Below are 18,880 nucleotides of genomic sequence, written 5' to 3'. Positions count from 1 at the left end.
CATCTATCGTTCGGAGGAACAAAATAAACCGAGCACCTAACCAACCATTCAATGATAATAATATTCATGAATTTTTGTTTGAATTGAGAAAGTAAAAAAAATAATCACCTCCTTTAAATATCACATCTACTCTAAAGCATTCATTCACTGTTCATATTTTCCGTCCTTGAATTCGAATGCCCTGGCCTTTTGCAGATTAACAAAAAATCGTCTAAAATTTGAAGTTGTGACCCTTCTCTATACCGTTGCAAGCTTTTTTGTGGTTATTCAAAGTACCTCATTTTCGCATATTCAAATATACACCAGTGAAGGGAGTTCATGTCTCATTAGTGATTTTAAATTTGTATTTTTGGGGCCATGCACATACTTCCTAACATTGTTGCTTTGTAGTCGATGAGTTGTGCGGGTACAGATGTGAAGTAGTTAAAAAGACCCCACACAGACAAACCCCCCACCATTTCTTTCCGACATAGTTGTTGTTTTGTTACTAGAAAATTGTTATGATTACAGTATACCTGTATCAGTATAGAATAACATAGTGCCATTTTCTGTTTCTGTTGCCAGCAAAAGCAAATCTGCAGGTCACAGGTTCGAGAAACAAGACATTTTTTAAATTCTCCTGCGCATAATATGGACCACCTATAGCGATGATATAATATAGATAACATAACCCTACAGCTCTACAGCACCATGGCGGGCCTTGGCTTACCTACCGACTGCTGGTCTCCCTCCCACACTGTTCCGCCGTCACCTGTTATAGCGTGGAGGTCTCAGACCAGTGTTGGGGTGACGAGTGATCAGCCCGACGAACCCCCAGCCGTTATTGTAGGTCTTCTTGACCAGGTTACGCTCACTCACTCGGAGCTTCCCAATTTCCTCACGATGGTGGGTTGCCACCGGCCCTATACGTAGGCCGAATAAATTCCAACCAGAGCCGGATTCGAACCTACGTCGTCCCGCAGCAAACGATCTCAAGACGAGTGAACGCCTTAACCCGCTCAACTACGGAGGAGGACATATAATATAGATCGTATTAACAAATATACTTCAAAATTATGTAATAAGATTTTGGTTTAGTATTTAATCACAGCAGCAAAACAAACTCTCCATTCGCTTCACAACAGAAGTTAAGTACATTTTGCATACATGAAGAAGCAGAAATTTACGCCCCGAGGTGTGCTGTTGGAAGACTATACAATAAGACGCGGCACCTCATTCTTTACAATAATAAGTAAGCAGTGGAGTAAAAAATCCTCTGTTTTATTTTGATGTAAAGAAAAGTTTTAGTCCATACATTGATCTGATCCCCCTTGTCCAAAATAATAATAATAATAATAATAATAAGCTCCGGTCTCATCTGGAGATTGCAACACAGATATGTCCGTCTATTCAGAAAAAAACAAAAGTTTTAACATCCATGGACAATACCGTACAGCAGCTGTTGAGTCCCCCATATGTAAAGTTTCTTTTTTTTCCTCGTTAGCTGAACGCGAAGATGAGGATTGGAATATGCTCGAGACTCCCCGTTCATTCGGGTATAACATCTTTCCTTTCTAACACTCCATTTTTTTTCTGTAAGAGGGGGGCATTTCTTTAGATACCAGGAGCACCTGTCTGATGTGACCGCTCTCTGTTTCCAACTTCGCCACTGGACCGTTAACAAAAGCCAATTTCTACGTAATTCATAACCGTTAGTTGATATGTAAATATATTCAGCAATACTGAAAACTCACAGATGTAATGATGATTCAAGCAGATCACGATACAGCCGTATGCATGTAAAACTATTTTCGTCACACACAGGCAAAAAAGTAAAAAGTAACATTTCTCTCCTTCCCTCGCTTTTAGCCATCTTCAAATAAAATAGCATCCAGTATCCTTCTAGATAGGAGGTGAAACATGACTAGCAAAAGTAATGAAATCGAAGTGTAAATTATTTTGTTATGATCTCCCTCCCTTCTTCGCATGCATGTTTCATATCACGCTCGCTGACATTGAAATAAGCAAAAACAATTGCAAGACATCACAGGTTATAACCCATCGTAACTAGGTCTGTTTTTTTTTTTAAAAAAAAATAATAATCGTCAGTCCATATGACAATGCTTTTGTGACGTGCACACCCTTTTTTTTTGGTTGTTGTCCGTGATGAAATTTTTTATCATTGATAAGCTGGGGATTGAGCTTCTAACTTTCCACATTTACAAACAATATCGTTTACAATAATACCTTCGCTAGAAAGCACAGTACAATAAATATCCTTTTTTATATATAAATATTTTAAGTTATGCAATAACTTTGGACAGCAGCTAATTATCATGGCATTATATTCGCGTCCATGTCTGAAACTAGTCTTTATACACACAGCCAACTCACTCATGCAATATAATATCTGATGTAATATAATACAAACAGCTGTCGAAGGTTGTCGACTCTTCGCGAAACAGGACGTACACGTCAGACTTGTGCAGAAGATAGGGTCGACCCCCTTGTAGATTTTGGTGATGTAGAGTACGTGTACGAAATTTGGAGGTCAAGGGTGGGCCAATTGTCAATTTCTTTTCGATAGGATCATCGTAGAGACATGCACTAGCATTGGCTCCTAACAAAATAAACATAGGTTATCATAGTTGAAGCAGCAGCATGATATTGACATTTCGTAGATGTAGTATGATTATTCCTTTATATTTCAATTTATTGATGAGGTAGATAATTATTTACTTTCCAAGTCCGGCATTAAAAATTGCAAATAACTCGAAAACGGTGAGATATTGCACGAAAATAAATCGAAAAATCTCCCCCAAACACCACCCCTTGTCGATTTTGGGGATGTAGCGTATGTATGCCAAAGTTTGGTGGTCCTGAGTTCAAGGGTAAGGGATGTTTGCACACACCCTCCCAAAACTTTTAATCACTCGTAACTTCCGAACATGTAGCCATAGAGAGGTCTGGGGTTTAGTGTGTTGGTCGAGTCTCGGTATCCTCTGTCCTCCCATACCAAAAATTTAGTATAGGTCATCATCATAAAACCAAATTTTCATCAATCGAAAAAATTTTCCAAGTCCTGCACAGCCCGTTTACGTTTGTCGCGACTATCTTGAATTAACTAAGCGAGTCCAGATAGCATTAGCATTATTCTGCCTTCAGTTATTCACACTAACATCAATTCATATTAACAACTTGCGAGAGAACATCATGCATCTCATTTACAACAGAGCAATTTAATATCCTCGTCTAGTACGCTGCACTTCTTTGACATTAGATGCAGTGCAGGTATATCCCGGTATCAGGCTGGTGAAAGAAAATAACATTCAACCAAGTAGACGAATAGCAGTGTTCAAATTCAGAAGATTCAACAAATGCCTGTCCGCTGCTTTAAACGTTCATTTGATTAGTTAAGCACTCACCACGTGGTCATACACCACACCACATATTACACCTCTCCAGGACGTGGTGCAGACACCAAATACACTACGTGACACCAAATCAACGAGGTAGGATGCACCGTGTAACCAACTAGACGCATGAGTGCAGTCAAAAAGTGCAGCAAACTAGTCTGAGCTATTGAATCAAAGTGATCACGTAGCATTCTCTTTGAATCTGACTTCACCCGCCCCCTCTTTTTTAATCCTTAATCACAACAATAATTAACCAACAGTATCATATTAGAGCAGGTCGCTTGTCACCTAAACACTACAGCTAACAGGTTGGCAAAATCTGACATGAAAGCAGATAATACGCTTATGGCTTATTTATATATAATTTTCACGGGGCGTACAATATTGTTAAGAGCGTTAGTTTTTGTAGAGCTCTCTTTTTCCATCTTTCCTCTATACAGTGAAGACACAATTAGCTAACCTAGCATACAACATACCTTCCTAATTAATATGGATATTGTCACACACTCCTCTTATTTTATACTGTTGTAAATAGAAAAGATTATGTACGGTAAATGTTTTGTACATTATAGGAAAAAAATGCAAAATATCCTCCAATTTTAATTCGAATCGAGTCGAATTTTTACATATTTCCACGCCACCACATATTGTCCTATTTGCTTCTTTTACTTGCCTTGCTTAATTAACTCTCGCTAATTAGCATTTTTTTGGAAGAAGTCAACTAGAACAACATATGGCGGTATGAGAAATATGCAAATTAAAGAACATTTTAGCAATATATGGGACCTAGCAATTAGCTTTCTCGACTAAGAGTACTCTTTCAAACGTCTTCTGCTGATCGTATTACTAAACAAGGACGTTTAAAATTTTTGGGTGTTGAAAAAGTTTGACCCTACTTTTTATTTCTATTGTTTGCTAATAGATGGCGCTAATAGTACGCCATCCCCTCCCCTCCCCCCTCTTCTCCTCTGCTGTATGACAAATAGCACAAACATAAAAATCAAGATTTTGGAGAGCAAAACATAAAATTTGCATGCATCTGATGTCGAACCGGGAACTTTTATCTTTCGGGGAGTCAACATTATTTTTTACTCAGTCGTCATATAACATAAACACACGCAAATATTCACATGTGCTTTTTATTATTTTGTGTTCGGTAAGTACAAGTATATTCTTACATAAATTATTGTTTAATTTAATAAATTGTAAACTCAAAGCCTGCTATACTAAAACTCCTTCTGTCTATTGAAAGCGAATGTTGCGTGCATGCGGAAATAACACAGAAAAAAAAAGCGGATGGAAGCAATTTAAAATCACTGGGGCAAGGTCAGTATTACGAGAGCGTAAAAACACGTGCTTCATTCAACTTCGAAAAATAAGAATACGTAAATGTGTGCATACGGAACACATATGCTTTCTTTTCACAGTTGTAAAAACATATAAATTGTACATGAGGTAAGTTACGGGAAAACTCTTTCTTTTATGTCTGTGTATATGTTGTACAATTAGGTACAAGTATTGTACAATTAGGTACAAATTGTTGTACAATTATTTTCCCCAGTTGTCCAGTTGGAGTGGGGGGGGGGGTATAACACTGGTATTATTTGTAATCACAGTGCTTACTCATGTATTTTGTTCAATATTTTATTTCAAATTCACTGTCAGAAACTAGTGTTGTTAGTTTCTGCATGTAGGTTTATTTACTCTGTTGGTTGTCACTGTCAAGTTTTTAGTATTCGTACAGCATAAAAAGCTATAACCCCCCCCTCTCAAAATATATACATTGTATACGCCAAGATGCCCAATAGCCTGGCAACACATCATGAAAAAACATGCCAAGAAGACCCAGTGGGTTTATAAGTCAGTGCTGGCAATTCCTATTTGTAGGTTAGCTTAGCCAGTGAAAGATCATATAGTAGAATTTTTGTAGAGTGGGTGTTTGCGAGTTCCACGATGCCTTGCCCGAGGATACCCTATGCAGTGTCATCCTGATTGCAGAGAAGTCCTTCGCCTACGACGTGAAGAACGAAAGGGTCACGGAGCAGTTTTAAAATTCATAAAAACTTGCCACATACTAAAAATCAACATCCAACACATTTTAGGTTATATAAAATTTGTGAAAACCTTATAATACTGAAATATTAAAACAAACGGAGTCCCCCTTGTAGGTTAGTTCGGTGCGTAAATAAAAAAAATAATAGGTTAAGTTATATCACTTAGGATCGTAAGAAAATTAAATAATCGTAAAAAAAAAGATAGGTTAAGTTATATCACGTAACATCGTGATATACCTACCAAGTATAAATGGAAAAAATGAGTGCAGTGAAAATTTGTACTAAAACATCGCTAAACGCTATAACATCGACAAAAAATTGTCAAAATATGTCAAAAACTTATATTCGATTGATGAAAAAAATACCTACAAAATATGATCCTCAAATAATAACGTTCAAACAGTACCTAAATAAAAAAAATGATAGGTTAAGTTATATCACTTAGGATCGTAAAAAAATTAAATAATCGTAAAAAAAGGATAGGTTAAGTTGTATCACGTAACATCATGATATACCTACCAAGTACGAGTGGGGGAAAAATGAGTATAGTGAAAATTTGTACTAAAACATCGCTAAACGCTAAAACATCGACAAAAAATTGTCAAAATATGTCAAAAAGTGATATTCAATTGGTAAAAAAAGACCATACCTACTAAGTACTATTTTGAAACGCCTAATAAGCACTACTCATACGAGGTTGGCAACACTATTTCTCTGCTGAGTTTTTATCTAATCCACCGATTACAGTCTTATTTTGCTTTAACCTTTCTTCATTGAAATTGTACTACAGTAAACCCTCGTTAACACGAATCCCAAGGGATCGAAAAATCAAGAGTTCGTGTTACAAAAATTCGTGCTAACGGGGACTCAAATTTTATTGTTGCAATACAGTTCTTTCTACACATTAACCATTTACAATATATATTAAGTATGTCATCATAGAAAACACTATCACAGTACTACAGTAATTAACTTTTTAAAAAAGTACTTTAAGTTCGGAACAATTGAAATTATGAATGTCTAAATGTTTGGCGATCTCACTTGCTTTTGACTGAATTATAGGTCCACTTAAAGGTACATTTGAAGCGCGCATATGGTTGAACCATTCTAGAAGTATCGTTTCGACATCTTCTTACTTAGCACTGCGAAGTTGCTTAGATTTGTTCCCGGAACCTGATGCAGCAGCATTAAGAATTTTTCACGATCTTTAAGTATTGTAGATAATGTAGACTTGGCAATTCCATAATGTTCAGCAATTGTCGTTTTGTTCAATGCACCACGGTCTACTTCCTCCAGGATTTTCAGTTTTGTTTGTATGCCTGTCTGCTTCCTCTTGGCCATGGCTCCCGTCTTACTGCTTGCAACTCGTACTGGCTACGTTTTAAAGAATAAACAAACACATAACTGAATTTGTTGGTTAAATACGTATAAGCTCATTGTTGATGCGATGATCGCGATTGTCGAGCAATTGCACCCAAGTGTTAATCTTGATGTTACTCGTACTGGCTATGTTTTAAAGAATAGAAAAACACATTTGAACACATTGTTGATCTGAATCTGTTGGTTACAATACTGTATAAGTTGTTGACAAGATGATAGAGATTGTTGAGCGATTCCTTACATACCTAGCAGAGGAACGACAGAGGATCAAGAGAAAAAAAAATGAAAACTTTGAAAGTTCGTGTTAAATGACATTTAATGACGCAACGGACAAAATACCAGTTCGTAATTCGTCGTAACCGAAATTCGCGTTAACCGATAAAACTTTCTATAAGATATAATACATCCCTGCCGGGGCTAACATTTTGTTCATGTTAACCGAGTGTTCGTCTTAAGCCAGTTTGTGTTAACGAGGGTTTACTGTATTTGTATCGAGCAATGTTTCCAACGAATGAAGCCACATCTTGTCGTATGTTCTCGAAATCGTTTCTGCATACAGCGTAGGCAATGTCCCATGTATATTTCGTAGGAGGGATGTTTTCGTACACCCCTGGGAAAACATGGAGCCTCCATTACATTCCATAATGATTGCAATCTTTGCTGCACATCCCCCCCCCTCCGGATGAAATTACCATCTATTGTGATTTCTCCGCGTGAATACAAACGCATAACATTGCAATGTAGGCGATGATTTTGTCTCATGATGCATAATGGACTTCAGTTATGATGTGCCTGATTTTCCTTCGAGAACATTGGACCTGCGCCATTACTATGACATTTAGTTGTAACGGAACATGAAAATGCACTATGGAAACATATAAAGGGACAAGATTTTCCAAGTTAACAATGATTAACTTGTTACAGAGTGGCCTGCTTATAGATAAGTGTTCTCTGAACTGGGATCCCCTCTCCGCTTTCACACAAAGTTCTCTGAGCTTTTTACAGTGTTACTTAGCTACTTTTTTCTTTTATGTAAACATTGCAGGAAGCAGATCACCAGATGTACAAAGCGGAAAATCAATACACAAAAATATACCATCTCGATATTCACGAGCAGTCACATGAAATGTCTGTTTATTTTTATATATATACGAGGCTTGTTCTAAATGTACTCTCTTACATATTGTAAATTCTTGTAAATCCACATTGTGCCGTGGCAAGTCAAATGCGTTTTGCTACGGCAACAGATGTTAGCTAGAGGAATATGTAGGGTGTACCAACACTGCAATCTTAGTTTCTGTACTCTTTTTCTTCGAATAATGAGATTTCATGGCAGTCAAGTTTAAAGTCAATCCATAACTCGACAACGTATTGAAAGGGAAGCCTGCCTTAGTCTAAAAGCTAGGCAAGAATTCTAGTAAAAAAGTTTCTCCCATGTCTCCAGAACACAATTACCTAAAGATTATTTATTGCGTGTTAGTGTAATAAAGGTTTATATGTGTAAAGTTTGTGCTTGAATTATTCAAAGTTAGATACGATTTGATTTGTGAAAGGCAGTTTCCTCAACTGGAAAGAGTTTATTTAATAAACAAAATCATGGGTCTGTAAGTTAAAACACTTGCATTTATTAAACGAAACCCAGATTTTTAAACACTGTATCCTTAAAGCAGAACTTCATTACTTGAAGTTGAGGTGAATTCATTAAGCAGAACGTAAATTTTTGAATTTATATGTAGCTATTCACAAAACACAGCCGGATTTTCGAAACGACACAATAAACTTTCCTTAAATTTATATTAAAAGTAATTTATATGTCCCAGATAAATTGCTAATTGGGATGCATAAATTTCAAAATTTCATCTAAATGCAATCAAGACTGCAATGATGTATGGAAGTTTATCAAACTACGTTAACTTCAGAACAAGCTTTTTAAACAGTTTCTGTCGCAAGATCAAAAGATTCCGCTCGCACTTGACTGTCAAAGTGAATGTCACCAGACATTGTGTGCGCGAACTAAAGGCGTGTGTTTTAGGTAAATAATTCCACAGAACAAGCCACAAGGCCTCCTCTTTTGGGTTTTATATCCGAACAACAAAGACTGCAATAATGGAGCTTTCGAAAGCGACTTGACAGGGCTGGGAGACAAGTTAATTCTCCTTTGTAAGTTTGCCGGGCTATATATGATAGGATACATACATAGGCTGATGTAATCGTTGCATGGTGCTAATTTGTAAATATGAAAACATTACCTAAGACGAATACGCTATCTATCCTATCAACTTATCGATGTCAAAGTGCACCTGAATCTCAGTTTCTGAAATTAAATGAAATGATCAAGGTTTATTCTATATTGTGAGTCAACATTCAAGACTTGTCATTTGGATTAACATCCATTATTACACTTAATTAAGTTAGAGAGTAGAATGCAATTTACATGGTGCTCGTTTATTTTAACTTTTGTTTTGTATTGTGTCCCACCTGTGACATCAAAAAACAATTAATTTCTCCCTTAACTTTTACATTTCACTTCAACTCCATTATTAAAAGGTCAATTAGCTTCTCTCTTTGTCTTAAATAATATATTTTTCATCATTTGAGACCTGTAGGAAGGCCAAGATGAAGATGGAGGGAAAACGTTGAGATGGACCGAAAGGAAATCGGTAAGGATGGATAGGATTGGATTGATTTTGCCCAGGATATGGAGAAAGTTTAATCTAGAAATGTGAATGGAAAGTTTAATCTAGAATAAAGTGAGCGAAACGCTAAATCTAGATTAAAGTGAATGAAGGCAGTCTAATTTAAATTAAATTGAATGAAGACAACCTAATCTAGATTACAGTGAACAGAAAAAGCTTAATCTGGAAAAGTGAGTGGAGAAAGTTTAATCTAGAAAAATGAATGGAGAAAGTTTAATCTAGAATAAAGTCAATGTGGGGAGCTTAATCTAAATTAAAGTGAACGAAGACAGCCTAATCTAGATTACAGTAAACGGAGAAGTTTAATCTGGAAAGAAGTGAATGGAGAAATTTTAATCTAGGAAATAGTGAACGGAGAAAGTTTTTTCTAGAAGAAAGTGAACGGAGAGAACGTAAAATAAACAGGATGGAGAAAGCCTAATATAAAGTAAATTGAACGAAGAAACTGAAATAGAACCGAATGGATAAGGCAACAATTAAAACAAGAAACAAATGAAAGAAAAGCTTCAAGTGCAATGAAAGCGAAAGGAAAAGAGCAATACAAGTTAAATACACTCAAATACAAGTTTGTAATGTAATCTCCTGACAAGAAATGGCTATTTTATTACATTTGGTTGGGTCGAGCCCATTTCTAAGTAAGAACGTTTTCTCTCTGATGTTGCAGAAGGCAGGAGCAGCGTAAGATAATATGCCTTGGGGACTCTGGCGGTCGGAAAGCCCCTCCTGGGAGCCGTGCTGAAGTTTTTATACACTTTTTAGTTCCATCGTTTCACTTCTGCACTCCCATGCCTCTCGGAGAGCTTGGTTACCAAGGAATAGAGTTTCCAGAAAGAGAATCTCAAATGTTCTTAATATAGAAAGTGCCCCCAACAGTCACCTTAATATTAGAGTACCCTATTACAGCTTTAGGTAACTCATCCGCCCGTGTAGATATCTCAGGAACTTGTAGGGCCAGACACTTGATTGGTTGATTCATTTACTTTACTTCGCTTTTTAGCTACTTTTGGACAATCGCGAAGATGATGATGAGTGGCGATATGATGAAATTGATGAAGGGACACTTACAATGAGCACCCACATTAGATTCAAACCCGAGTCCCTTAGCGTCGTAGGAGATCGACATAATGCTAGAGACATGAGCGTGCCGAGCGGGGAGGTTTAGGGGTTCAAAGCCCCGTAATGTCTTTGTAAATGTAATTCAAATAATCAAGCATAAAAAAGTTATTTTGGCCATTTCTTTTCAACTGGACAGCATTGTAACGAAATCTTTATTCAACTTGAGACTTATTCTAGTAAAGAAACAGTTTGACTTTCATGCACGGGAAGTGGAAACTAAATAAATTTGTCCCTGCAAGTTAGGAAGGTAAAAGCTAATTTAAATATTTCGAGTATATTTTTTGTGCAAATCAAATGAATTTGAACAATTTGCAATCTAAATTTGAGACATTGCTCTACGCAGCTTGTGAATAAGTGTGGCGAGAAATAGCAGGATAAGTCCTGAAGCGTAATTTTTTTTATTTATTCAACAGCCTACACGTTGTACAGGTATTGGACAAAATAATGGAAACACGAGTCAGAAGTGGGACATATTTTCAATGTGCCTGGTAATACTGAGCACGGCGGAAATCAACCTTCTCTTGTTTGTTGCAGGTAGTATGGACTGTGCACTGACAGTAGAGTGAGGCAGTGTGGTAGTGCACGTTGTTCTGGAGTAGTGAATGACCTGTATAGCCGACCTGACGGAGTTTGAAAGAGGTAGAATTGTTGGTGCCCGTTTCAGTGGAGCATCTGTGAGCAAAACAGCGAAGTTATGCAATGTAACACGAGGCACGGTCTCGAAAGTCATGACCGCATACACAGTGCACGGTGAAACAAGGTCTGCTAAGCACAATAGTGGTTGAAAGACGAAGCTGCAGGAAAGGGACAGCCGGGCCTTGAAACGTATTGTGACGTTGCGGAAGAAAACAATGGCCTCCAAAGTGACTACAGAACTTAATCAGCACCTAAACACCCGGTGTCATGCAAAACAGTGAGGCGGGAACTGCTTGAAATGGGTATCCATGGGCGTGTTGCTATTGCCAAGTCCCTAATAGCTGAGACGAGTGCTCGAAGGTGACGTGCATGGTGCAATGACCACAAAACTTGGACGTTGGAGGCCTGGAAACATGTCATTTGGTCAGACTAGTCACCCTTTACCCGCTTCCCCACTACTGGACGCGTGTTTGTATGGTGAACACCCTCGGCAGCATACGATGTGGACTGTCATCTCCCGACTGTCAAACATGGTAGCGGCTTTATTATGGTCTGGGGCATTATATCATGGTGTTCGGCAGCCTCCTTGTCACATTACACAATCGGGTCTCATAAGCAGTGTATAGAGAACTCTTGGGTAACCAGATCCACCTAATGGTGCAAACCTTATTTCCAAACCGGAACGCCATCTTCCAGGATGATAATGCCCCCATTCATACTGCTGGCACTGTTCAACAGTGGTTTCCAGAGCATGCTGATGAGGTTCAATATCTTCCCTGGCCCACCCAGTCCCCAGACCTGAATATCATCGAGCCTCTGTGGGCTGTTTTGGAATCCAGGGTTCGGCGTCGATTTCCACCTCCTTCGTCTCTACCTGAGCTGGAGGCTGTGTTGCATGAAGAATGGCTTCAATTTCCACTCACCACCATTCAGGACTTGTATCGGTCTATTCCGTCCCGAATCCAAGTTGTATTGCATGCTAAAGGTTATTGGACATTATTTTGTCCAATACCTGTATCTCAACTCCATAGTATGTCTCTGAAGCACAAGAAATCATTCTGAGCATTGTTTTTCACAATTGATACTATTATGTACATACTGTGCATTAATATGCGAGATGTGAAATTGGGTCCACACCCAATTCCAGCCATTGTGTAGGTTGTGATCAACACCACGCTCAGGTCGCCTTTACTCTACCAGCTTTGCCCTCAGGCAACGATTGAGGTGAATCCCTTAACACTTACCCGTGGGAATTTTTTTTGGAAAGATTTCCACCCGAAATCACGCACATTGTTAATCGAACCAGGGTCACCATTTTGCCAGTCAGGCGTATTACCGACTAGACCATCGCTGTGGTTCCAAAGGATGCTGAAATGAAGGTAATGCCAAAATCCTTCTTGGGATTAGATCTGTCTAGCCAGACCTATGATTAGACAGGTGAAATTTGGACAGAGAAATATGAATTAATAACTTGATGGAAAGCAGTGATGTCTTAAGACCTGAATAATCCTGCTTGATTGATTATTATAAAAACGACGCATATCTCAACTCGGAAGCTATCTGCTCCTCCCAAAACGGTACTAATTTAAAGGGTACTGGTGAGTCCTTCTGTGAAGAGATTTAAGTCCAGCTCTCTTCTACGTAATGTACCCTTAAATTGTACCTGTATGCTTGCTGCTGATCCACACTCAGTACAATCTTCTGTGGGGTTGTGCGTTTTCCTGTTCATTTGTTTTATCCCGAAGCGTTAGATTTTTTCCAAGATGTGGAAACGTTAAGCCACGGAGTGTGTTGCTAGTTGTAGTAAATTCATCTCTGTGAATATAATTTTAATCAAAGAACGCTTGTATATTTTGCTCTTTACCCCAGGCAACATATCGGGTGCAGATATTATAGTGCTGATACACCAAAATGTCTAATTTTGATCAATCAGTGAACAACGTCTTTATATGCGTTAATTAAAAGAACAGCTGTTTTGACTAGTCTTGTAAACTTATAAGAAACAATGTGAAAATTAAACCAACACGCCATTGAAAATGGCAATGATGAAAAGTGGTACCCAGGAGACGAACAAGTTCCAAGACAACTCACAGCTCCGCATATAAGTGCACTGACTTCAGTTACAGACATCAGTCCTGCTTGCATGAAAAGAGTGTCCAGTTTCAAGTACATGGATATACGAACTTCTCCACATATGCTTACCGGGACTGGACGTAAAGTTTAAAGTGGGATCCAGTCCAAATTGTCTCTACCCCGGAACCACTTGATTACAAAGCGACAGTGTTAACACCAAGGCGTGCAAGGGTTTACATTCTGACAGGGCACCCAAACGTCAACCTCACTTCCCCGTAGTACGTATCTGCTTTTTGCAGACCAACGAGGGTCTGGCGCCTTGGCCCACGGGCAGGATAAGCCTTTGTGGGGTCGTGTTGTCCTGTGTTTGTTCTTCTACGTGTGCTGAGTGCCCCTTTGCAGTTTCAGCTTTTAACTAGTGTAGGGTGGACTCTATCCTCAGAGATAGCATAGCTTTTATTGTTGTTAGAGTTGACGAGCTGTATCTTTGCGGGTGAACCCTGCCCAAGCCTGGCTGCGCAGTAGCAAGGGGGAGGAGCTCCCGGCTGCGCGTCATGATCCTTGCGTTCTGTCCTTGCTGTAGGTGGCAACTACATAAACGTATCTCTCTCTCAGTCTGCGCGGAGTAGCCAAGGCACTTTTTAAAATAAAAACTATCAAGTAGCATGTTATTATTGCATTTCATTTCCTTCTTAATATTGCTTTTCTGAATTATCAGTTTATATATTTTTAATAAGCTTAATAAATGAAAAATTGGAAAATACTTAAATATATAAAAAGAACAATAAAAGCAACAATTATCTCTCTCTCTCTCTCTCTCCTTTTTCGTTCTCTATGTGCTTAAAACTCTAATAATAGACACCCACAAATTGTTGCGTTCAACGATTTGAGCCTTTACAGTCTGCCATCAATTGTTCGGGAAAAGAGAAATAAGAACATTGTTGAAACTTTCGCATGGGACATGATCGATACTTCGAAACCTCAAGTCATGTAAATTAAAACTTCTATATCTGTTTAGACCTTTTCGCTTCACTGCGCCCTTATTGTTTTAAGATTTTTACCAGCGTCCAAGTCAGAATGTAGGCCTATCCAACACTTGCAAATCTCAGTTTGTGTGATTAGGTTGCTTGCCTTAAGTTAAAAAAGTAAACACACATTTCAACTTCAGAAACATTTTATTTGTAAAATGTACCAGAACCATGTGTAGACTAGCACGTTAGTGTCGTTTCAGAGAAAATATTGGAAAATTTCGCGCCGCACCTGTAAGCCTGCACGGTGTCACAGGGCGCCGCGGCTCACATTTTAGGAACCACTTATTCACGCAAGTAGAAAGTATACGCATTATAGCCAGTGATGTGCGTCTACACGTAAACAACGATAGTCTACATTCTATACGTAGACTATTTTATACACGTAGCTTACGTAATCTATGTAAACAACATGGCGATAGGTCATAACTTAGCAAAGGGCGCCGTGGAATTAGAAGAAAATTATACTGCATATCAGTTGCTGATGTGTAAGGATAACTTTTCATACTCTTTCTTCCAAATTCGAACAATTTCTCACCTAGGAAGAAACCTAATATAGGAAATATTCTAGTGTTTTATGGGAAAACGACCACTCTTGGCTACCGACTGCCATCTGTTGTTGTTTTTTTGCATACTATTTATCTTCATCCATAGTTGATAATAGAAGAGACGAGAAATTTTGTTGTAAATAGGGTTCTTTTCATTTCGTTAGGAACCAATATAGTTGAAAATGCCACTTTCCTTTCATGAAACCCTTGAAAATTAATATTAATGCACTTTAGATTGTCTACGTAGTCTATGTAAACTACAACCCAATGTAATCTACGCGTAGATTACGTGTAGACGTGTACGTAAATTTATATAGCCTACGGCACATCACTGATTGTAGCAGAAGATATACGCTAGTGAGTCAGGGGTGGGCGAGGGTGGGCTATAGTCCACCTTAAAATAGTCTCAGTCCGCCCGTCATATATTATTTTGAATAACGCAAAGTAACAAGCTGGTAAATAATTGTAGTACTAAGCATACAAATCGGCCTTAACAAATGATTATCATAACTCAGTTTCATTTAAGAAATGAAGAACGTTTCTAGATTCTACATTAGGTTGGTTTCCTTTCATTAACGTGCGAAAAATGATCAAATTAAACGTTTAACACATGTAAATACAATGAGTAAACCCACAAAAATAGGGAAAAGCTATTGAATAAATTTTAGCAAAATGGTTATTCTAGAATTATTTTTACTATTCTGGTAACTGTGACTAAGCGAGTTTTGGTAAATTAATTACTTTTTGAATGTTTTCAGTTGAATATATTTTTTTCTATTATTACGTTTACAACCTTCGTTTATCTTGTAAAAGCCTAGAGAAGCTTTTCTTTAACCGACGAAAGCTCATTTCGCTTTATTTTTATAATATTAATTTGTTTAAACAAAATACAGGAAATGTGTATGCCAAATTTTTAACACTAATAAACATTGCATACAAAATATTTGTAATAATTGCATTAGAAGTATGAATTTAAGTCATGAACAAGATTGTTCCAGTACAGCACAACGTTGATTGGTGGGCGAGGGGGGAGGCACTCTCATGAAACATCGGTCCACCGTGTAGAATTCCTAGCCATGACCACCGAACTAGAGCCAGCCTAAAATTATTGGTCAGGGGGCTAATCCGTCCATGGCGTGATTGGTAGAAATATAGCCAATGTGCTCATGTACCCATAATTTTGAAACCAGTGTTACTACAATGCTGTTGGAGGGGCTAGAACGTAGTGAACAGGCAGCGAAAACTAACAATAGTTGCCCAGCAAGTAGTGCATGCAGTTGAGCAACTTGAAATTAAGCGAGAGCTCCACACGCTCAATCTAGAAGCTCGGAACTCCTTCAATGGTACAGGCACACGTCCCACCCACTCAAAGCCCTCTCCATGAAATATTCAAAAGTCTAAGGGAATGCCTGGGCGCTGATTCGACCGTTGTTTAACGGACAGGCCGTTTTATGTCGTCTATCTCCTTCGGTCGAAGTGATTCTTTGAATCCTTCTTCTCGTCCTTTTGGTATCACTCACCTTTTATTGCCTTCCCCGACTCCATGATCGACGAGTGCTCGTGCCTTATTCGGGGTTGTAAACCGCGGCCATGTTTACGGGCCTTTGCGGAGCGTCTCAGCATGTGTTTACTCGTCTACCTCCCGGGGATCTAGCGACTTTATATTTCTTCTATTCTCGCCTGTTCCTGTTTCTTCATAGCGTAAGGACAGCCCAGGTTTGCCACAGGGTTGGCAGTAGTCCGGAAAAGTTCATATACGTACCAATGGTTTATATATCTTAAGGATACCAGTAGAGAGCTTATTGTATCGACTCAAAATCTGGTCTCCGAAGGCTGTAGCTTTAAGTCCTGGTCAGGGCATTCGCTTAAATTGTTTGGCTGAGTGATTGAGTTGATGTTTTAAGTCCACTTTATGCACATCCCTCCAATGGGCCTAAATGAACAATTCCCTGTTCATTGTACCGTGCCGTCAAGTTATCTACACTTTGTCCGAGGAATCGGTGGAGCAAGCCCGCGCATAGCGGCATGGAATGGGGAAATCGAGTTGGCAGAGCGAAGCAGTACATGCTTTCCTCCCTTCGCGCAATCCCATTCCCTCTCACGTGTTCATTGGTGGAGCCGTCGCGCGTCACTACCTGCGCTGAGATTTGTTTTCCTTCGCTCGCTCCAGAGATTCCCGGGACGGAGTATATTCACGGTGGAAGTATAGCCGCATACAAGGCGTTTCCGTGGCCTTTAATCAAACTTGTAGGGCGGATAGAGACTGACCCAAGTACCAATATGAGATAAGGAACCCCTATCCGGAAACGTGTCATTAAAAAGTTATAAGCCAAAACTAGTTGGGGCTGCCTATTAAAGTAGAAAAAGAAAAACTGAAAGATGCAACTTGTAGATTTAAAACCGACATTACTATAGTGTATCGTAGCACTCTACGAAGAAAACGTTGCAGTAGGTTTTCAAAATGATGGCCCCCAGCGTCGCAAGAAGCTCTGTCGCATCCGCTTTAACATCCCAGGAGTCGTTCTGGGTATATCACAGGCAGCAAGGATTGTTGTCAGGAGGGGATGAAAGGGGTGTCCTTCGCCTTGGCACCTAATCGCCAGCCGTTATTACCAGGCAGTAAACCCTGAATATACCTCAATATATATATATATAGGTATATACAAGCCGCATCTTTCAGTTGTCTTACTCTACTGTTATAGACAGCCCCAACTAGTTTTAAAAAAATTTATTGACACGTTTCCGGACCAGGTTTCCTCATCTCATATTGGTGTTTGGGTCAGTCTCCATCTACCCTGCCAGTTTGATTCAAGGTCACGGAAACATCCTGTATATTCTCGATGTCCGGTATCGCACTCCGGCCACCTTTACCTCGTAGGGTTACCCATTGAGGCTGCTGGGTGAGCCCCAGAGCAGGTTTATGAAAGGACTTTGCCAGAAGAATCCAACCTGAGAGCATCCACGCTCGGGATCGAAGCCAAGTTTTCCGTGTAGTAGTCAAACACCCATTTGACTGAGCCACCGTTGAGATCATCTTTCGCACCTATCATTCGTACATCATCGTCGTCACAATGGCTCCAAGATGCAGAAAAGCGGCTGGAAACAAATTGCATGCTTTTAAATTTTTATCAGAAATATCTTGTATGTATTTCATCTGTGTTATTATATGTCGCTTTTCTGCCACTCTTGGCTAATTACGACAATAAATATGAGTTGATTTATTTATGAATTTATGAAGAGAGTTTCGCAAAGAAACAGTCATTCGCAAGCCAGGACTCAAACTTCAGAACTTTGGTGGCGAAATGGAAACTCGACGGCTTAACGCGATCTGCCACCGATATGACAGAAATACCTTGGATGAAAAACTTTGAGCCTCCCTGATACCAATACAGTGGTAACCCTGTCGTTGAAACTACGTTATTCAATCTAAATTTTAAGAGCAAATAGAAAATTAGAAGATAATACACAGTCCACATAATTAGTGAAGTACGACATTTCATGCACTTTATACAATATGAATAACATTTTTTGTAATGTAAAAATCATCAGGTTCAAACCGCCCAAATATAATCCTGGGTACGCCACTGTGCACTTGTGAGTGAAAATACTGTACCTAGGTGTATTATGCTGTGGATTGTCTGTCTGAGCAGGTATGAATCTTGGATTGAGAAAATCATGAAAACCCTGGGAAAGATATTTTTGAAGGAAATGTCCGGTCACTTTATTGGGCGAATCTGGTTGGAGATGCAGGAGATATAAGTATTGGGAAAAGACAAGCAAGGCAGGCCAGTGATCACAAAAGGATGAGGTCAAGGAAAGCGTCATAGGGAGAGAAATGCGAGTCCTTGGCGGAAAGAGCGTATCTGCGGCAAGATTCTTCATCCTCAAAGTTCCATCTTCCCTTGTTACAGCGGCTCATTCCCAAAAATCAGAACATCGGACACCCTGTCAAAT

The sequence above is a fragment of the Lepisma saccharinum genome, unplaced genomic scaffold, assembly GCF_977018435.1.
Source record: "Lepisma saccharinum unplaced genomic scaffold, izLepSacc3.1 HAP1_SCAFFOLD_535, whole genome shotgun sequence".
Classification (NCBI taxonomy): domain Eukaryota; kingdom Metazoa; phylum Arthropoda; class Insecta; order Zygentoma; family Lepismatidae; genus Lepisma; species Lepisma saccharinum.
Note: the sequence above shows the minus strand (reverse complement) of the source record.